Raw genomic sequence first — 22,511 nt, forward strand, 5'->3', positions numbered from 1 at the left:
AAGGAAACAATCCACAAAAACAGGGAGTGAATAGGTATCATGATGACACTAAATTCATATCTTTCAATAGTAACTCTGAACGTGAATGGGCTTAATGACCCCATCAAAAGGCGCAGGGTTTCAGACTGGATAAAAACGCAGGGCCCATCTACTTGCTGTCTACAAGAGACTCATTTTAGACCTAAGGACACCTACAGCCTGAAAATAAAAGGTTGGAGAACCATTTACCATTCAAATGGTCCTCAAAAGAAAGCAGGGGTAGCCATCCTTATTATCAGGTAAACTAAAGTTTATCCCAAAGACTGTACTAAGAGATGAAGAGGGACACTATATCATACTTAAAGGATCTATCCAACAAGAGGACCTAATAATCATGAATATTTATGCCCCAAATGTGGGAGCTGCCAAAGTATATCAATTAATAACCAAAGACATATTTAGATAATAATACACTTATACTTGGTGACTTGAACACAGCGCTTTCTATAATTGACAGATCTTCTAAGCACAACATCTCCAAAGAAACAAGAGCTTTAAATGATACACTGGACCGGATGAATTTCACAGATATTTACAGGACTTTACATCCAAACGCAACTGAATACACATTCTTCTCAAGTGCACATGGAACTTTCTCCAGAATAGACCACATACTGGGTCACACATCAGGTCTTAACCGATACCAAAAGATTGGGATCGTTCCCTGCATATTTTCAGACCATAATGCTTTCAAACTAGAACTAAATCACAAGAAGAAGTTTGGAAGGATTTCAAACACGTGGAGGTTAAGGACCATCCTGCTGAAAAAGATGAAAGGATCAACCAGGAAATTAGGGAAGAATTAAAAAGATTCATGGAAACTAATGAGAATGAAGATACAACCGTTCAAAATCTTTGGGATACAGCAAAAGCCTCCTGAGGGGGAAATACATCACAACACAAAGCATCAATCCAAAAACTGGAAAGAACTCAAATACAAAAGCTAACCTTGCACCTAAAGGAGCTGGAGAAAAAAACAGCAAATAGATCCTACACCCAGCAGAAGAAGAGAATTAATAAAGATTCGCGCAGAACTCAATGAAATAGAAACCAGAAGAACTGTGGAACAGATTAACAAAACCAGGAGTTGGTTCTTTGAAAAAATTAGTAAGATAGATAAACCATTAGTCAGCCTTATTAAAAAGAAGAGAGAAAAGACTCAAATTAATAAAATCATGAATGAGAAAGGAGAGATCACCACCAATACCAAGGTTTCCTGCATCCAGTATCTTTGAGCATAAGCTTAGAAGTATTTTACTCATTTGCATTCCTACTGTTTATATTATCTGCCCTAACACAACACTTAGCAAGAGTTCATGTACCAAACACTCTTTTTTAATAAGCACAGGGCTAACACAAAGACCAGAAGTTAAGGCTGTGACCAGAAAAAGGCATTAAAAGTTGAGCACCCCCAAATGAAGCTGTTCACAATGGCCATCAACCAGGCAAGGAAACGGACAGGGTGGTCATTCCTTACTCAATTCTGGAACCTGGCAAGCATTATATCTTACAGGGAAAAGTAACTGAGAAGGAACCAACCCTAACAAGGTAATAAAATATTAGCAAATGTGATCATCATATAACATACGAAGTGTTAAGCCAAAAGATAGCTTGTACAAACATCATTTTCTTTTGTTTTTAATATTTATTTATTCATGAGAGACACACAGAGAGAGGCAGAGACACTGGCACAGGGAGAAGCAGGCTCCATGCAGGGAGCCTGATGCGGGACTCGATCCCAGGACCCAGGGACCCATACCCTGAGCCAAAGGCAGACGCTCAACCACTGAGCTACCCAGGCGTCCCAACAAACATTGTTTTAAAAGTCTAACTGAGGGGATCCCTGGGTGGCTCAGCGGTTTAGCACCTGACTTTGGCCCAGGGCGTGATCCTGGAGACCTGGGATCGAGTCCCGCATCGGGCTCCCTGCATGGAGCCTGCTTCTCCCTCTGCCTGTGTCTCTGCCTCTTTCTCCCTCTATGTCTATGATGAATAAATAAATAAAATCTTAAAAAAATAAATAAAAGTCTAACTGGGTAGCTTGTCGCACTTATGTAACAACTTAAAAAGGTTTTATTCCTGTATTCAATATATATTTTACAGATTTTAAAATTTAAAATTCCATGACATGAAATTCTGTGACATGGAGATACGTTCATTACTTTCTGCCCATGGATGCCACTGAGTCTCCCCTCCCACCACAGTCATGTCTAAGTCAGAGTCTCTGAAAGAGCCTGGATAGTCACAGAAGCTTTTCATCAGAGGTTTGAGCTTTGAAACTGATGAGAGTCTGAAGAGCCATTTTGAGCAACAGGGAACACTTACAAATTGTGTAGTAATGAGCGATCCAAACATTAAGCACTCCACGGGCTTTGGGTTTGTCACATATGCCACTGTGGAGGAGATGGATGCAGCCATGAATACGAGGCCACACATGGTGAATAGAAGAGTTGTGGAACCAAAGAGGGCTGTCTCAAGAGAAGATTCTCAAAGACCTCGTACCCACTTAACCATGAGAAAGATTTTTGTTGGTGGCATTAAAGAATCACTGAAGAACATCATCTAAGAGATTATTTTGAACAATATTGGAACACTGAAGTGATGAAATCATGACTGACCAAGGTGGTGCCAAAAAGGGAGGCTTTGCTTTTGTAACATTTGATGACCATGACTCTGGAGACAAGACTGTTATTCAAAAATACCTTACTGAATGGCCAGAACTGTGAAGTAAGGAAAGCCCTATCTAAGCAAGAGATGGCTAATACTTCATCCAGCCAAAGAGGTTGAAGTGGCTCTGGAAACTGTGGAAATGGTTTTGGTGGGAATGACATCTTTGATCATGGAGGAAACTTCAGGGGCAAAGTGGCTTTGGTGGCAATCGAGGTGGTGGTGGATATGGTAGCAGTGGGGATGTTATAAGGGATCTGGTAATGACAGAAGCAACTTTGGAGGTGGTGGAAGCTATCACGATTCTGGCAATTACAATCAATCTTCAAATTTTGGACCCATGAAAGGAGGTAATCTTGGAGGCAGAAGCTCTGGCCCCTATGGTGGTGGAGGCTAATACTTTGCCAAACCACAAAACCAAGGTGGCTATGGTGGTTTCAGCAGCAGCTATGACAGTGGCAGGAGGTTTTAATTACTAATAGGAAACAAAGTTTAGCAGGAGAAGAGAGCCAGAGAAGTGACAAGGAAGCTACAGGCTACATCAGATTTGTGAACTCAGTCAAGCAAAGTGGTGGCAGGCGCACCTGCTACAAAGAAGACATGTTTTAGACAATACTCATGTGTATGGGCAAAAAACGTGATGAATTGTGTAACAGGTTATTTTAGTTTCTGTTCTGTGAAAAGTGTAAAGCATTCCAACAAAGGGTGTTAATGTAATTTTTTTGGCACCCCTGCAGTTGATTGCTAAATGTAACAGTCTGATCACAATGCTGAATAAACATCTTTAAAAAAACTGGGGGAGGGATCCCTGGGTGGCGCAGCGGTTTGGCGCCTGCCTTTGGCCCAGGGCGCGATCCTGGAGACCCGGGATCGAATCCCACGTCGGTCTCCCGGTGCATGGAGCCTGCTTCTCCCTCTGCCTGTGTCTCTGCCTCATTCTCTCTCTCTCTCTCTCTGTGACTATCACACACAAAAAACAAACAAACAAACAAAAAAAAACTGGGGGAAAAAAGTAATTAATTTAAAAAATAAAAAAATAAAAAAACTGGGGGGCACCTGGATGGCTCAGCTAGTTGGGTGTTTGACTCTTGGTTTCAAGCTCAGGTCATGATCTTGGGGTTGTGGAATCACAGACTCATGTAAGGCTCCTTGCCCAGTGGGGAGTCTGCTTGGGATTCTCTCTCTTTCTCCCCCCCTCCCTCTGCCCCTCCATCTCTGTTGCTCTCACACGCTCTCCCTCTAAAATAAAGAAATCTTAAAAAAAATAAATAAATAAAAAACAATTCTGTGGCATGAATTACAATAACTGCAAGCTAGTTAGTTTAGCTAACTGCCCAACATTCTCCTCAAAAACTTTTGCTGTTCTCCATGCATCCTGTTGCTTCAATAATCATCTACTTTTGTATATAAAGTACTTTTAGATAGGTTATTATAATAGCAATCAACTTCATTATTTCTTTGTATAGAATCTTTTAAGTTCATCACTGACAATAGTCATGGTGTAATACAATAAAGCATTTACTTTAGCAGTTCGATGTTAATAGCTTTCTAAATGCCTTTGTCCTATAGTTAAGAAAGTAAGTCTCTAAAAAGGTCACCATGTATTTTACCAGATTTTAGGGCGGAGTTTATATGCCACTAATGTAGTGGTATTTGGAAATTTTGGAATGCTCAACATCACTCTGTAAATGTCAAAAATCTAATGTTCACTAAAAGCTCACATGGGGGTGCCTGGGTGACTCAGTTGGTTAAGTGTCTGACTCTTGGTTTGGGCTCAGGTTGTTGATCTAATGGGTTGTGGCATTGAGCCATAAAGCTGTTGAGCACTTGCTCTCTAACAAATAAATGAAACTTAAAAAAAAATTTTTTTAAATTAAAGGTCACATGCATACTGTGCATGCGGCAGTGATATATCTAAATATCACAGCAAGTAAGTAGCAAAACTATGCTTAGACAAAATTTGGTACTGTTCAAAAATTCAGCATTTCAACAGCTTGGAAATTTTCCTAGGGCTCAAATTTACTTTGAAATTGCCAGCCTAAAAAGAGCAGCCATATAATATCCTCCCAAATGGTCTCAGCAACCTCTCTTAAACTACTCTCAGGTAATCCTGTACTTTCCTAATTCCTAACACTGCAGCAGAAGTAATCTCTCTCTCTCTCTCTTTGAAGGTTTTATTTATTTATTCATGAGAGACAGAGAGAGAGACAGGCAGAGACACAGGCAGAAGGAGAAGCAGGCTCCATGTAGGGAGCCTGAAGTGGGACTCAATCCCGGGACTCCAGGATTATGCCCCGCCAAAGGCAGGCGCCAAATTGCTGAGCCACTCAGGGATCCCCCCAGAAGTAATCTCTTTAAAATTCAAATCTGTTCATAATATTCCGTTTTCTCCCTGTTTTTTGTTTTTTTGTTTTTTTTTTGAAAATTTCAAACACAAAAATGCTGAAAGAATAGTGAATATCCCACACTCAGTTTCCCATACATCCCTATATCTACCACCTAGATTCTACCATTAACATTTTACTATATTTGCTTTATCAGATACATACCTATCCATTTATCCTTAATCACTTAGTCATAACATATTATGATTTGCTAATAGTTTGCCCAGAATTATTTGTGGACTATGTTCATAAGGCACACTCCTGTAATTTTCTTTTAAATCTATAATGTTTATATTAGGTTTTAATTATTGGGGTTATGCTGACTTAGTGAAATGAGTTTGGAAGTGGTTCCCCTTTGTCTATTTTCTGAAAGCCTATATAAGTTCGGTGTTATTTCTTCTTAAATACTTGATAGAATTCTTCAATGAGGGGGATCCCTGGGTGGCGCAGCGGTTTGGCGCCTGCCTTTGGCCCAGGGCGCGATCCTGGAGACCCGGGATCGAGTCCCACATCGGGCTCCCGGTGCATGGAGCCTGCTTCTTCCTCTGCCTATGTCTCTGCCTTTCTCTCTCTCTCTGTGACTATCATAAAAAAAAAAAAAAAAAAAAAAACCTTCAATGAACCCATTATGGCCCTAGGTTTTCTTTGTAAGTTTTTATCATTATTCCACTTCTTACTATATGCTTATTCAGACCTAGTTTCAACTTGTGACAGCTTGAAAGAGGCAGCTGTCTTTCATGAAATGGCTCAGCATTCTAGTTTACTTCAATTTCACCTTCACCTAAACATACACTTCTATGATTCCCTCAACCATACATTGAAAAAACCAAGCCCATACACTCCTATGTTTTATGCCTCAGTCCCTGACATTTAAAAGCCCTTCAATGTATCCCATTACTTAAAATAAAAACCAAAATATTTAACAAAGCCCACTTGATAGGACCCTTGCTACTAAGTACTAGGTTTGAGCTACTTTTCCTCTAGATCTCTATACACCAGACAAAAATAGTATTCCCAGTTCTTTCCATCTACCATGTTCCTTCTCCCCCCTTTCATATGTTGGTCCCTCTTCCTAGAATGCTTTTAATTCCTTTCCATCTTGTTAACTACTCATCCTTCAAATAAATCTCAGTCCAAATGTCAGCTACCTGGGGAAGTGTTCCTTGATCTCTCAGATTAGGCCATATTCCCTCAAATACACTTCTCTCCTAAAATCATATACTTTCTTCATAACACTTATCACAACTCTGACTATTTCTAATGCTGGAACAGAATAGCAATTCTCAACCATATCAGACCCAGAGTCTTTTTTTCTAAAACATTACAAGAATTTTCATTCATACATAAATATGAGGGATTCTTATAACACTCCTCAGTGTGCTCATCAACCAGCTTCCCCAACTGTCATCACACAATCATTCTTTCAAGATATGTATACCTTTATTATAAATATTTTGTAATATCTCCTATCCTTAATGAAATGAAATTCAGACCTAATGTAACTTACACAAGTAAAATTTAAAGTATCAAAATAATGTTTAACTAAAACAGAAAAGTAATTTATCAGAAAATAGTATATATTTCAAAATATAAATGTTTGGGCATGACTAGATTAAATAATGTAAGACTATGAATGTGACAACTGCAAATATAGACTGATATAGGCACGTTATATTTTGATAAAAATACCAGGAATAGCACACTGCTGTCTGTGGTATGATTTTCCAAAATAGGGGCCAACTTTTATAAACTTTCTGAAATAAAGAAAGCACAATCTCTTTATGTACACAGTAACTGTGCTTGATGCAAAAACAAAAACAAAAAATCAGAATTAACATGTAAAACAAATTGGTTCTAGGCCATAAGATCATAAACAGATTTTTTACCTACATGAACATCTTCTGGGACATTTGAAAGTGATGCAAAATGTGTAACAATTTTTTACCGTATAGGGTAGGGATGTCCTTTACGTTGCAAGATGTCTAACAACCCTGATTTCCATCCACTAAAGTCAGTGTCATCCTCTCAATGATTTTTGAAATCAAAGAACATCCCACAAATTTCCACACCTCCCTAGGCGATAATCTCAAACTCATTAAAAACCACTGCATTAAAGAAGACAGCAAGATCTCTATAGCCAGACTGTTTATGTTTGAAACCTGGCTCTATCACTTACTAGTTGTGTGCAATCTTGACCAAGTAATTTAATATTTCTGTGCATCCATAAAATAAAAGTATTATTAGTATCAATATCATAGGGAATAAATAAAAAAGGAATGAGGAATAAATAAAAAATCCACATAAAGCATTTGGCACAAAGCAGGTAGTGAATCTTTGCTATAGTTATTAGTATAATTATTTGCTTAATGACTACTTCTCCCATTAGGAGGTAAGCTCATTGACAGCTAGCAGGAACACCTGTCTTGTTCATCATTTTATTCCTATGAGTTGCCACATCATCTAATATAGAATAGGTACTCAATACTGTTGAATGAATGAATACAAGTTAGCAAAGACATTTGGAATATAAACAATAAAAGCTGGAGTATAACCTTTAACAATATTATTTTAGGTTATGCTACTAAGATACTTCTATATAAGAATGTCAAAATTTATACTAATGGCATACACATAAACATGCAGGGTATCTCTAGTGGGATACCCAAGAAACTGGTAACAGTTACTGCCTGTGGGGAAAAAACTGAAGGTGTGCAGGTTTTCACTACAGTTCTTTTTGTACTTTTCAAAAAATTAAAACAATAATACACATATACTATTTTTTTTTATTTTTTAACTCATATTTTTATAAACCTCAAAGACTTTAGGCGCAACAACCAAGACTGCATAATGCTTCCATGTATAGAACTTTTTTGGAACTCCAGAAATCATCAAGAATTTTGACATGCATGCAGTATTTTGAAATTTCAAAATGGTTCATTATAGACTAAAACATTCAGAGATCTATCCCCATTTAATGACACTCCAAAATGTTTAATATCAATAGATACTGATTACTTGTCCAAAAGGATATAAGGGACAAGTAGCATAACTACTAGGAGTAATAACAATTTTACATTTATATACCAGTTCATAGTTTATAAAATATGGTGGCAAAGCATGAACTTGGAAGTAAATAAAAATACTTAAGTCTATTACCTTGAGTAAATTTTAATCTCTGAATTTCAAATTCCTCTTCTATAAAATGAGATACTACACCTAGTTATCAGGGATTGTTTTAAAAAGCAACAGCATGGGGCACCTGAGTGGCTCAGCTGGTTAAGCACTGGACTCTTGATTCCAGCTCAGGTCATGAATTCAGGATTCTGAGATGGAGCCCTGCATAGGGGGCTCTGAGCAAGGAGCCTGCTTAGGATCCTCTGCCTCTGCCTCCCCGACCCCAATCCCATGCTCTCTCTAATTTAAGGGAAAAAAAAAAAAAGGCAGTAACATGGAGTGCCTGGGTGGCTCAGTTGGTTAAGTGTCCAGATTCTTGATTTCCCTTTGGTCATGATTGCATTGCTGTGGGATGGAGCCTCATAGGGCGGCTGGGGATTTCTCTCCCTCTTCCTCCGCCCCTCCCCTGCTCAAGCTCACTCACTCAATGTCTAAACAAAATTAAAAAAAAAAAAAAAAAAAAAAAAAAAGGAGCAGCAATATTTTCCAGTAAGCTTTGTCTTTTTAAAGGTAATTATTTATATTTTGAATTGGTAACACTAGTTTTAAATTTTAAAAACACAAAAGGGCTTACATCTGGTTTTAAGGGAAGAAATACAATTTTACAATGAAAAACTCAGATTTACCATTGAACCCACTAACTAATCACAGCATCATTAATAGGGGAAAAACAAGAGTACATAGCTTCTAGATTTGATTTAATTCAATCCCCTCACATGATCTTTAAAAAAAAAGAGTACATAGCTTAAGCTATTACCGTCCCCAAAGTGTTTAACCTGAATCCAATTAAGTGTTTACCTGTACTTTCCAGTTTAGCAGTAACCACCTAAGGAATATCACTAGAAATCAATCAGATAAATTCAGACAATTGACCAGGTCTTTTCAACAAGTCAGGATGAAAAAAAGAGAAAGGGAGAAAAAAAGGTGACTTCTAGATTTTGTTTGTTTATTTATTTAAAGATTTTTATTTATTTATTTATTCATGAGAGACCGAGAGGCAGAGACACAGGCAAAGGGAGAAGCAGGCTCCGTGCAGGGAGCCTAACGTGGGACTCAATCCCGGGTCTTCAGGATCAGGCCCAGGGCTGAAGGCAACACTAAGCCGCTGAGCCATCCGGGCTGCCGTAACTTTTAGATTTTAAAAGATTTTGAGACATAACAGCCAAATACAATGCATAGACTTTAATTGTAAATAAGATCCAAAACAGAAGGGGGGTGGGGAAGGACAATTTGGGGAAATTAAAAAATTTTTTTGGTAATCTCTACACCCAACATAGGGCTCAAACTCACAACCCCTGAGATCAAGAGTCACATGCTCCTCTGACTGAGTCAGCCAGGCGCCCCCAATATGGAGAAATTTTAAGAAACACGGGGTATTATATAATATGGAAGAATTAGTTGTTTAGTGTGATTATGTTAACAGGTTAAGCAGGAAATTGTTCTTTTTATTAGAGCCGTATATTAAAGTTATTTAGAGATGTCAGGAATAAAAGCAAATACAGCAATGTAACAACAGATTTTAAAATGATCAATTTACATGGATTCAATATTTCAAAAAAAACCAAAAAATAATATTTCCTCCCTTTTTCTGGATGCTTAAAGGTTTCATAAAAAAATTCTTAAAAACTTATACAGAAAATTATTCACTTCCCCTTGTTTCCCAGCCACATGCACCTCCAGTCACTGTTACCAGTTTCTTACATATTCTTCCAGAGATATTCTATACATATATACGCAAATACATAAACTTAAAAAAAAAAAAAGATTGCAAAACAAAACCTCTTTTGCACTTTTTTTTCACTTAATATATGTTGGTTATTACTCAGTATTAGCACACAGAGGGAGCTGGCTCATTCTAACAAATGCATAATTTATTTAACCAGTCCTCTACTGGTCAACTCCTAGGAACTCTCATTTCTTGGTAGTCTCTTTCAGATTAGATTCTAAGAGGAAAAAAACCCAACTGACTCTAAGGTTTCAATTAGAGAGTTAGCATGCTGAGTGTGCAACTGGGATATTCATATTCAAATTCTCTGCCTATGTGTTCTTATACACTGGATACACAAATTAATCTTAAACTTCCCACTAAGATATTCCAATCACAAAATACACAATATGTATATTTCTCACAGAGCCATTCCCGGTGCCAGAACCAAGCCAGCTAGCACCTACCACTATTCCTTGTACAAGAGCCTCTTCTATAGTAGATTACATGTGCTGTGCTCTAACCTAGATAAATAATTTCCAAACCATTTCCAGTTTTTCCTTTTTAAGTATCTTCCTTTCAATCAAAGCAATTCCTTCTGAACTAACTCCATCAGATTCCTTCACACCTTCTTACCACCTTCCAAGTCATGTTGAAGTTTTCTTCAAAAACTAGCTAGTACCTTTAAAGGCACCTACTATTTTCTAGACTGAAAAGTTAATTCTAAAAACTAAAACTGTTAGGTAGTTGCTTCTCAAAAATGCTTAGAATATTTAACTTGGTGTGTCTGGAAAAAGATGAGCCTTGGCAGATATGAATTTCACCACTTACTCTAGCTAGGTTAGCTTGAGCAAATTGACATCAAACTTTTAGTGACCTAATCTGAAATATGCTTCAAACAAAACAAAACAACACTTTCCATTACGGTATCTCATCAATTTTTGTGACAAACCTCAGTGTATTTGGCACATATGTAGCAGATGCCAAATAAGTCCTAACTGAATCAAAATATTATCCTCCATTGTTTCATTCACAACTAAACTGGAGAACAGGGATTTAAACAAGTTTAGGATTTCCCCTGGGGTTTAGAATAGCAAGGGCTCTTAGTGTGCAAAAGTTCTTTCGGCTTGAGTAAATTCGATATAAACCATTCTGGTGGATAAAGCACCTATTTGCTAGGTAAGAGAACCTCCCTTAGAACGGCAGTCTAAAGTTTCTAAAAGCCATGGAAATCTCAAACTTCCCAATAAAATGGTTTACTCTGAGTCTCAAGGATGATTAAACTGAGCAGACTCAAGGGGGAGTGGGGTGCAAAGCATTTCCTCCCCGTAATTACGCACCGAGATTCGGGCTAAACATTAAGCTGACACACAGTACGCGCTCCATAATTAGTAGCTATTATTAAGACGCATCCCACCCGGAGAGAAGACGGAAGGAGGCAAAAGAACGGAGGCTGTCAGTCACTAGAGGTCGAAAGGTGTCCCTGGCCTGTGACCCGTAGGCCTCTAAGCACCTAGACCTACGAGATCCCTGCGGAACCGGGGGCCGAAAGAGGTCGGCGGCCTCCCCTAAAGGTCAAGGTTCTTGCAAGCGCGTTTCCTGCTGGGACTAGAAGCAGAGCCGGAACGCCCCCGCGAGAATCTGTACCCCGAAGCCAGAAGCACCGTCTGCCTGTAAAACGCGCGGGCTCAGGGAGCGGGGAGGACCCGGGCGCAGCGGCGCCGCAGCCTGCAGGAGCACAAGCCCGGCCGCGCGTCCTGCAGCCCGAAACCTTAGGGGCAGACCACCAGGACCCCGCCGTTCCCATACGCCCCAACGCAGCCCGGCGCCTCGATACTCACACTCACAGCCGACCCCTCTTACTCCATCGGGCCGCCAAGGTCCCAGCGAGGGAGGTCCCCTAGGCCCCTCTCAGTTTTGGGTCCGGCGGCCCACTCCGGGCCCCCTCCCCCCCGGGCACCACCGCCGCCGCCGCCGCCGCCGCCGCCGCCGCCAGCGCGCAGGCGCACACCGCCGCCGTCACGCTCCTTTTTTTTTTTTTTTTTCCTCTTTGCAGTCCGCCTTTCTCAATAATCTAGCTTTATTTGAACACACAAGAGTGAACAACGGACACAGGGTAAAGAGACTTTACTGGAAAAGAAAGATCAAAGGCAGGTCGGCTTGCAGAAGTTACTCTGCAGCCCTGAACGCACCTGTGACCAGCCTCCTTAGTTCTTTTTTCATTCGTTTTGCTCTTTCTGGGCCTCCCTGTTGCTTCTACTCTCTTCCTAAATCACCAGCATTCCCTTTATGCAGTGGCAATTGTTTAAGCTAAATTTCCAACCACTCCTGCCTTGTAAAACCTACTGATGTTTAATGGAAGGTCTAAGAGCTTGAGGACAGACAGATATGAGTTCAAATCTTGACCTAGCTTCTACTAATTTATGACTTTGGGCAAATTACAAGTTTTCTTGGAATCTCAGTTTCTGCACAGTTAAAATTGGGATAATGGTATCTCTCAGGGGGTTGCTAGGATTAAATGACATAATGCAGGTCAAGTGCCTATCTATGAATGGGTGCCTGTCATAAAGCAAAAAAAATCCATGAATACCTATGATGATATTTTTATTAATACTTACCATATTTATTTCCTTTATTAAATGTAGCCCATATTCATTCTCTCATGATCCTATTTTAGTAACTACAGCTAATCAGATAAATCAAGTTACATTAAGATTAATAATGGTGTGAAGCGTTACTCCTATATTATTGAAGTTCTAACAATGTCTGTGTTTAACAAGATCTTCAATACCTAAAACCAAAGCAAGCACCTCCCTTCAACTATGTAGAAGTCCAGATTTGTATCTAGAGGACTGAAGAACTATTCCAATTCTGTATTTGTGACATCACAAGTCCTTGAAACACTCAAGGTCTCAGGTACATGCTCATTCTACTCTCCTTCAAAAGTATGCAATGGAAGGACTACTTTACCCTAAAAGTTCAGGGCTATAGTCCAAGGAAAAGCTTGTAGAAGAGTAAGATGAGCCATTGGTGAGCATCAAGGTAATCATAGATCAGGGTTTCTTTCTTTCTTTCTTTCTTTCTTTCTTTCTTTCTTTCTTTCTTTCTTTTCTTTCTTTCTTTTTTTAAAGATTTATTCTATTCATTTGAGAGAGAGACAAAGACAGAGAGCAGGGGGTGAAGGGAGGGCAGGGTGTGACAGAGGGAGAGAAGCAGACTCCTAGCTGAGTGTGGAGCCCAGTGTTTGACACCATAATCCCAAAATCACAACCTGAGGTGAAACCAAGAATAGGACACCCAACTGACTGACCCACCTGGGTACCCCTAGGTCAAGGCTTCTTAACCTTGGCACTATTGATACTTTGGAGATAACTTTTTTTAGAGGTGAAGAGGGGAAGAGGGAGAGAGAATCTTAAGCAGGCTCCAAGCCCAGCACAGAGCCCAATGTGGGGCTGGATCTCAAAACCCTGAGATCATGACCTGAGCTGAAATCAGGAATTGGACGCTTAACCAACTGAGCCACCCAGGTGCTATTTGGAGATAATTCTTGTGCTGTCCTGTGCATTGTAGGGTGCTTAACAGCATCCCTGGACACTAGATGCCTATAGTATCTCCCACCTTCATGTCCTTTACATGCCTTTACGTTACATCCTTTACATCCCCCACTCCAATCCCTGTCATCTTCAAAGGCCAAGATGCCTCTGGTTGAGAACCATAGCATTATCCCAACCATAAATAAACTCAACCATACATTTTGTCCACTTCTGCCCAGAAGTGGAAGAAGTGACTGCTGCTTTAGTAAGTCACACAGGAGGTTAGAAGCTGGAGAGTTCACTTTTACCAATCTTATACAGGCCCTAGACACTGCTTAACAGTCCGACTACTTGTTCAAGGTCAACTTGTTCTATCACTTCTGTAACAATATTTCAAAACTCTCCACTTGCCTTAAAACTCCTAACTCCAGGGGCACCTGGGTGGCTCAGCGGTTGAGCATCTCTGCCTTTGGCCCAGGGCATGATCCTGGAGTCCTGGGATGGAGTCCCACACTGGGCTCCCGGCATGGAACCTGCTTCTCCCTCTGCCTTTGTCTTTCCCTCTCTATCTGTGTCACTCATGAGTAAATAAATAAAATCTCAAAAAAAAAAAAAAAAAAAAACCTCCCAACTTCTTTTCTATTAGATGACATCATCTCCTACTTCATAGAGAAAACAGAGGTCATCAGATGAGAACTTCTTTAACTTCCTGTTACTAAACATAAAACACCTACTTCCTCTTATAATTGAGGAGGTATCTTCTCTCTCTCCCAAAACCATTATTTCTTCTCTGAAATACTTTTTTTTTTTTAAATTTCCAGCATTGTGCTCTATTCTTTGAGGCGCCTAGAAGAGTTCCTGAACCCGTTTAAAAATCCTTCAATGGGTCTCTGAGGTCATAGCATAAAGTCCAGGCTCACTAGTCCAAAAGTGCAAAACCTTCCAAGATCGGACCCATTGCCGACTTGACTATTTAAAGCTTATTCTCCACTTCACCCGGAGATACACAATGAGCTGTAAGCCTCTAACTAGGATGAACTACGAGGAATTTACCGAAGGCGCTATGTTCTTAATGGCACACGCTGTTCCCACGGGTTGGAAAAAACTGTGGCCCTCCACCCCAGACTTCTGGGAGAACTACTTAGCCTTCCTGATTGAAAAGCCACTTCCTCTGGGAACCCTTCCAAACATCCCTAAGAATAAGGCTCTTCTTTCATTGTGCGCCAAGCCCGCCTCGGACGTTTCCAATGCCACGCACTGTATTCTATGCACTATCATTTGTTTCCATGTCGATCTCCAATCTAGACAGATCGAAAGGCCCCGGAAGGCAGGGAAGGCGTTCTTTTCGCCTTCTTTTCTTCCAGTAAACGGTTTACCCTTAACAAATGTTTGTTGCACTTCGGGAGGGATCCGAATTATCCGGCTAACGGGTGAGTCCCCAGGCTCCCCGCCTGCGTGGCAGGGAGATGTAAACCCCTCAGACGGTGATTGGCTCCGGCGCCAGCGGTGTCCGCGCCCGCGCGGCCGAGGCAGTGCGCATGCGCGCGGGCCAGGCGCGCGCAGGCGCCGGGAGGACGCAGGTCCAGGTCCCGTCCGGGGGGTGTCCGAGCCGCTGCCGCGCGAGAGGAGTGGCCGGAACTGCTTGGTGAGCCTTCGGGAGGGGGGTTGAGGGAGCAACTCGGTTGGAGATCGGGATCCAGTTCCCAAGAAGCAAGGGGATTCCCGTGACGGTTTAAAACTTGGTGCGGTCGGTCTAAAGGGGAGGGTGGGGGGTGCTCTGGCCCGGACTGGGCAGGTCGGGCCCGAAGCAAGGACCCGCGCTGCCAGGAAACCACCGCGGGGCCGGCGGAGGAAGGGCGGCAGGATGGTGGTTGGTTGAACCCCGCCTCAAAACCTAGCGGAGGTAAACTCCCACTCCCCCACCCCTGCAGTGTTGCTGTGGTCGGGATTAATTGTATGTGACCACAGTGATCGAATGACTCTGAGCTAGAGTTTGGAGGTGTCTGAGGTGCGTGGCATCGCAGAGTCCGTGCTCTCGAGGAAAGTCCATCCGGATTCGCGGCTTTACTGTAGACGCACGAAGGATCCCTGGAACACTGGATTTTACGATTCCAGGCTGGAGTTGTTGGGGGGGGGGGGGGGGGGGAGGGGCGGGATGTCCTGGAAAGTGCTGTTTCATCGCATCCTTTTTTTTCATCTTTAGTCACCACCATTTTAGGAAAGGTAGGTAAGGGTAGAGGAAACCGAAAGGCATCAAAGTTGGGAAAAGGAGATGAAAAGGGAGTATCATTTTTGCCTTGTGCTAGTCATCTTCAGGGAGCAGGGGGCAACTGAGGAGGGGTGTTTGGATACTGGCAGCTTCTGACAGCATTCCCTCAGCCGTGTGAAATAACGTAGCTTCTCAGTAACAGGTATTTCAAAGGTATTTCAAGAGCTGAGAGCAGTATTACTCCCTCTGCCTTTATGTCCTTAAGACTGGCTTTCAGATGTGCCAGTAAAAAATACAGCAGATACGACCAAATAGAAATGGTTCTCCGGCGTTCTTGCCTAGCCTGGAAAATTCATGGCACATCATTAGCTAGAATACTTTGAGACGTAAACTTAAAATAGTTCATAGTTAAGATTTCGAAAAAACTAATGTTCTTCCCCCATCACAGTTGATTGATGCCTAATGCATCTAAGGGTCAGCTGTCATTCGTGCCTTTGGCAAGAGATAATGAGAAAGACACATTCACATAAATATTAGCAAGTATTAGGAAGAACACCTCTGTTCACATTATCATGCTTTTTTTTTTTTTTTTTTGGACAGGTCATGTGAAAGTAAATAGAATGGTCATATAACAGCCTACAGCTCAAATATTTATCTTATTACTAGGCTGTTTTGTTTTGTTAGGTGCTTGTGGTATATACAAAATTGCTGTTATTCTAGTTCCAGGATAGCAATGCCTTATTGTACCATTATTAACAGTATGGCACTCTTTCCTTTAAACAGTAGTATTTCTGTATGCATCTTAGTGTTTGTTGCTTTTATTTTAAATGAGCTTTAGCATAGTAATAGGATCACTTAACTGAAGGTCGCATCACTTCTAATCATTCAGAACACAACCTTAAGCCAAGAAGGAAGGAAGGAAGCAAGCAAACAAACAAAAAACAGGCCCTGTGGTTCATGGGACAGCTGTCAGTATTTCACTCCTCGTGAACCATACCACCATCATAAATTTTGCCTTTTAGAAGATTGTGTTATTTTGTTTCATGTTTTTAATAGATTTGTTTTCAACACTACCTTCTTCCATAGTGATAACCTGTGAAGTCATGGTTTTTATGTATACCTTTTTCTAGTATGCATTATAGTAAATATGTAACTTAAATAACTATTGCTTACGTAACAGCTGAAATGATCTAGTGTTCTTGCTCTGCACTCTGGAAAATACTGCTTTGGAACTAACCTACTCATTTTTGAAATAAAGTGAAGATTGGACTAGGCTAGTGGACTTCAAAATTCTAAGAACTCAGTGGTGGCATTCACTATTGTGACATGATTCTAGCAAACTTACTTATCTTGTTTCACCAGATGAAAGTAGATTAGAATAGCAAAAGGGAAAAAGAGGATGTTTGCTCTTCCGACATTTTTGTGAAATCAGCTGCCTTTTTTTCCCTTCTGAATTAAAGTGCTTTTTCTCACTTGCTTTGGTTCCTGTCTTAAAGCATTCTGGAAGTCTGTTTTTTTAGTTGTGTTTGTTCTTAGTGTTATGTATTTTTTAGTGTTTATAATATATGATGTTGCTTGCTTTCAGTAGTGCTGAACTTTTTTATTCTAGTGCTGTATTTGGATTCCGGTTCTGTAGATTGAGAGAAGACCAGATGACAAAGACTGGTCTTTTCTTTGTTGTGGATAGAGACTTGAAACAGATGGATCCAGTGCCTCCAACAACTGGAGGAAGTGGATTGTAGAGCCAGGAAACAGCATGTACTGTTCCTTTTGTAATATTAGTGGTGGAGGTGGTGTTCCGTTTGCACTCATTTAAATTCACTGACATTTTGATTTTGATTCCATTTTAGGTTGTATTGCTACTAATATATTTAAATCACTGATAAGTATATTTCTGTGGAATCCTCCCATTGTCTTGATTTTTGTGAGATCTGTAACTTGGATTTAAATTTATTTGAACAATGCTTTGACAATTGAGTTTACCTTTAGATGGCCTCTTAGACTTATAAAATAAAATCCAAACTTCTTGGTAGAGAATACAAGCCCTTCAAAACCTGTCTTCTGTGTCTGCCTTTTAAAGCCACCCTGCCCACTCTGTATGCATATATAATATATTCTGGCATGATTACTGAGGTCTTACATTGTGACACTTTTTTGATAGTCTAAAATCACAATTTTTTTAGGGTTGATCATGCTTGGATTTCGATTCTCAAAATCACAAGAGATGTTTAGCAATTATGAAAAATTATAATAGAAATAGATAGGAATCATAAAAATTATAATTCCTCTTTAGATGGTATTCCACTGAAATCTCCTAAATAAAACCCTCATTAAGCAGCCACAGATCAGCCTTAGGAGCCAGTGCTTCCCAGGCGATGATAGCAGCCCCGTCAGAGGTGGCAGGGGTACAGCAACAAGGGACAGAGTTTTGGGATCATCAGGGGCTTTGTGGACTTACCCTCAGCATGGAGAGCGCCACCCCGCCTCACCAAGCGTGGACGTGCTTCTACTCTGGGAGTGTGTGATTCTGCCCCCCCTGACAGCTGGACACAAACCCGTGGACAGCCTAGTTGTGGAGTGACATAGCACAGGATAAGGTGTTGTTTTAAAATCTGAACTGATGTTGCTTTGTTCTTCGGATTCCACACCTGATGGTGGAATGTGTCCTCTTCAGGACACATGTTCCTTGCACACTCTTTTTCTCTCGAGATTTTCTTTCACCCCCTTCACATATCTTTTCTCATGACCTCCTGGAACTGGATTGGGGCAATGCATGGACAGAACAGACACTGTTTGCTCTTGCACAAGAGCTCATGGGAGCTGAAAAATCTTGCTGCTATCCACTGTATCTTGTTTTCATTATTTATAAATGTTGCTTTTAAACTGGAAAAAAAAAAGAAGAAAAATAAAACTCTATCACTTTATTCAGTCTCCCTTGTCCGAGAGATTCATCCTGAGATGAAACTCCATGAGACAAGAACCTTGCTCTTCCACTTCAGCTCCAGGGGAAATAGCTATACTGTGGATTATCTGAGACCTATGAACCCATCGGGCTGTAGAGATCAATAAAGATTGAACACTACATACCAGCCAAGGTTTAAATGCTTAGGATGAATTAACTCAATCCTTAAAATGCTCAAAATAAACATTATATTCTCATCTAATGAAAAAAACCCTGAAGCACAGAGAAGTAAATTAAGCAACAGTCAGGATTTAAAAACATGTCTCCAAGTATTGGGCACTTAACCACTACACTGTATTGCCTTTTGTATGAAGAAGAATGTCACTTTTTTTTTTTTTTAAATTTCTTTATTTGAGAGAGGAGCATGAGCAGGGGGAGGGGCAGAGGGAGAGGGATAAGTAGACCCTGCTGAGGATGGAACCTGCCATGGGGCTTGATCCCAGGACCCTGAGATCATGATCTGAGCCAAAATCAAATGTGTCACCTACTGAGCCACCCAGCCACCCCAAGAATGCCACTATATTAACCTACCATGGAGAATATTCTTTTCCAGGGACCTGAGTTCTCTATCTCTGGTATCTGTTTCCTAGTATCATACTGTTTGAGAAGCTAACCAGAAAGGTTCTAAGTGAATTTGGAATCAGAGCCAAATACTTGGATGACTTGGGTTAATATTTCATTCAGGCAAGGTAAAGCCTTGCTAGTTGATCCTGCCTCACACTTGATGTCTTCCTTGGCATGTACCATACTTAATTAAGTCTGCTAGATTGTATGTCTCTCCTACTTGGCTGCATTCTTGAGCCTCTTGCTTAACTCTTACAGAGCATCTCTTTTCTGTTTTCATAGCCTTTCTTTTAGATGGTGCTAATATAATTGATTATAACCACATGTAGATCTACCTTCCTAGGATTATATTCTGGTCACTTAGAGTAGAATTATGGAAATTCCAGGGTTGAGCAGGATTTGAAAACTAGGTATTGGACTTCAGCAATTAAGTTATAAACAGTACTTCTTTAAAACTGAAGTGTAATTTTGATCTTTTTGGTTCTTGATTTTAGTGGTATTTTCTCAGTAGTATGGTTTCTGTCTTGAATCATGTGCTTCAGTACTCTTTGAAACCAAGGCATTTAATAGATATGATACAGTGGTATACTTCTTACACTTGAATAGTTTTTGAGTTTTATAAGAATGGTAACATTGTTCTCATAGAAGGAAGTAGAAAGGAAGCGAGAGAGGAAGTAAAAAGAGGAAACTAACCTTAACATAAATAAAGCTCCATCTAAATGACTTTAGAAAGAATTAAATTTCCTAATCAGAGCAGGGACTCTTTTTGGTGTAACCTAGACTATTTTGAGTATTGTACACCTGTACTTTTTGTCCATGGGCATCCTTCCTTCCTTTTGTCCTTCCTTCTTTTTGTTTTTTTAAGAAGATGTATTTATTTTATTTATTTGATGGAGAGGGAGAGACAGCAAGAGAGCATACAAGCAGGGGGAGCAGCAGAGGGAAAGGTAGAAGGGAGCCTGATGCAGAGCTTGAACCCAGGACCCCAGGAGCATGACCCAAGCTGCTGAAGGCAGATGCTTACCTGACTAAACCACCCAGGTGCCCCTCCTTCCTTCCTTCTTTATGTGTGAACATTTTTTTTTTTTTAAGGCTCCGTGCCCAGCATGGAACCCAACTTGGGGGCTTGAGTTCACGAACCTGAGATCAAGACCCAAGCTGAAATCAAGAGTCGGACGCTTAACTGACTGAGCCACCAAGGCACCCCTATGTGTGAACATTTTTAATGTTTCGTATTAAAAAGAGATCTAGGGACACCTGGGTGGCTCAGCGGTTGAGCGCATCTGCCTTCAGCTCAGGGCATGACCCTGGAGTACCAGGATCAAGTCCCACATTGGGCTCTCTGCGTGGAGCTTGCTTCTCCCTCTGCTTATGTCGCTGCCTCTCTCTGTGTCTCTCATGAATAAATAAATACAATCTTTATTTTGAAAAATGAGATCTAAGAGTAATAAACATATTCCTAAAGAAAAACTAAATTCTTTTACCCTAAAAGTGATGGCCTATGTCTGAATTTCTACTTTGTTCTCTATTGTCCTTATTTCTATTCTTTGTTTATTCTCCATTATTCATCTTTTGAGTCTTCAAGAAAGAGCTACTATTATGACATGAGATGTAGCTGTGAGGTGGGGATGACTAGCAAGGTTCACCCTGCTTGAGTAAAATATTCACTCCAACAATCCAAAGTATTTTGGCTCTGATTCTAAGTTCACCCGGTAACTTTTGGATTAGCCTCTCAAAACAGTCAGATACCACAGACAGTGAACATAAATAACATGAGTCTTTACTGGGGGCTAAACACTTCACATACATCAATTAATTTGTGAGACTACATTGGGAGATAGAACTGTTATCCTAATGTACAAGGAAACAGACTTGAATAGGTTAGGGTAAATTGCCTAGGTATCAGAGCTAGGATGAACTCAGGGTCTGTTTGACCTCAGGGTCTATGTTATTAGCCACTACATTATGCTCAATCAACACAATTTATTAAATTATCTCACCTAATCTAGAAGTAGGAAGTTTAGTTACAGGAGAATTAAAGCAAATCATTTTCAGCCCAACCTGGCATATCAACATTAGTTGATATGGTCTTAGCCTTAAGCTAGGAAGACGTTAGTATTGTAGAGAGGCAAAATTGAAAACCTGGAAACTGTATATGTTTATTTATTTATTTTTTTTTTTTTTTGAAACTGTATATGTTTAGATGCAATGGAGAAGATTTTCCATATCCTAAATAAAATATACATTTAAAAAGAAAGGATAGTTTTCCTGATATCAGAATATGTTCCCTTATTTAATAGCTAAATGCTTAAAAAACGTTCGTGGACTGAATTAAGAAGGAGATATTCGGGGACTAGGATCTCTTTCTGCTAAACTTTCAGGCTACACAGACTGCTGAATCTCCATAAGTATTAAGGGAACTCTCAGCTGTCTCTGGGCAGTCACCATAGCTAGATTTCACTACATTCTCTTCTGACAACCTTGCCCTTAGTTTTCTTCTTCAGGTGGGTCCTGGTCTGGTGTGCCCTCCTAAGACCACAGAACTCTGCAAACAACTGCTTTGTCCTCGGTTACCATCAAGTCGGTTCCCACCTCCCCCTCCTCCAGAACAGATTGTATATTGTGGAAAGAACCTAAGAGCTAGAAGTGCTGCATTTTATTCTCTTAACATAAAGAAGTTGGACTGGATGATCTCCAAGATTTATTTTTCAGAGACTATTTTCTGAGATAAGAATTGAGCAAAGGGCAGCCCCGGTGGTGCAGTGGTTTAGCGCCGCCTGCAGCCCAGGGTTTGATCCTGGGGACCCTGGATCGAGTCCCGCGTCGGGCTCCCTGCATGAAGCCTGCTTCTCCCTCTGCCTGTGCCTCTGCCTCTCTCTCTCTCTCTGTGTCTCTATGAATAAATAAATAAAATCTTAAAAAAAAAAAATTGAGCAGAAACTTTGTTCCCAGATAACTGATTAATTGAGCAGAAGTTTCTGTAGGTAAGTAGTTTCCAAGTCATGTTCCATGGAACCTGGTTCTTTGGAATTAATAAAAGTATTATTTGAGGGACAGATTTTATGGTCATCTGTATTTGACTGGGAGAGCCAAAATTAAACAGATTTCTTTATTGCTTCAGGACTTCTGATTTCCACCCAAGAATTTAATTAGCCGACCAATCTATAAGGACAAATGTACAAAATAGGAGATGAAGAGGTATAAGAGCAAAATACCTTCATTGTAGAAAGTTCATGGATGATATCCACAAAGTTAGAAAATATCAAGAAACAAC

General features: G+C 40.4%; 2 protein-coding genes across 9 annotated transcripts in view; one reads left to right on the forward strand and one right to left on the reverse strand.

The window, feature by feature from the left end:
* Nucleotides 1–11,974, reverse strand: part of ZNF106 (zinc finger protein 106) — a 64,100-nt gene extending 52,126 nt beyond the window's left edge. The window contains exon 1 of one of the 3 annotated variants that reach the window (XM_025473054.3): nt 11,811–11,974. The gene's annotated coding sequence lies outside the window, so the exon portion shown is untranslated. The remainder of the gene's footprint in view (nt 1–11,810) is intronic. The other 2 variants (XM_035709119.2, XM_049104069.1) reach the window with 2 other exon arrangements.
* An 897-nt stretch (nt 11,975–12,871) lies between these two features.
* SNAP23 (synaptosome associated protein 23) overlaps nt 12,872–22,511 on the forward strand; it is a 38,765-nt gene continuing 29,125 nt past the window's right edge. The window contains exons 1-2 of one of the 6 annotated variants that reach the window (XM_035709123.2): nt 12,872–13,011; nt 14,324–14,518. The gene's annotated coding sequence lies outside the window, so the exon portion shown is untranslated. Of the gene's footprint in view, nt 13,012–14,323; nt 14,519–14,550; nt 14,933–15,039; nt 15,406–22,511 lie in introns of those variants that run through there. The other 5 variants (XM_025473062.3, XM_035709124.2, XM_025473060.3 and 2 more) reach the window with 5 other exon arrangements.

The sequence above is a fragment of the Canis lupus genome, chromosome 30 (genome assembly GCF_003254725.2).
Source record: "Canis lupus dingo isolate Sandy chromosome 30, ASM325472v2, whole genome shotgun sequence".
Taxonomy (NCBI): Eukaryota; Metazoa; Chordata; class Mammalia; order Carnivora; family Canidae; genus Canis; species Canis lupus.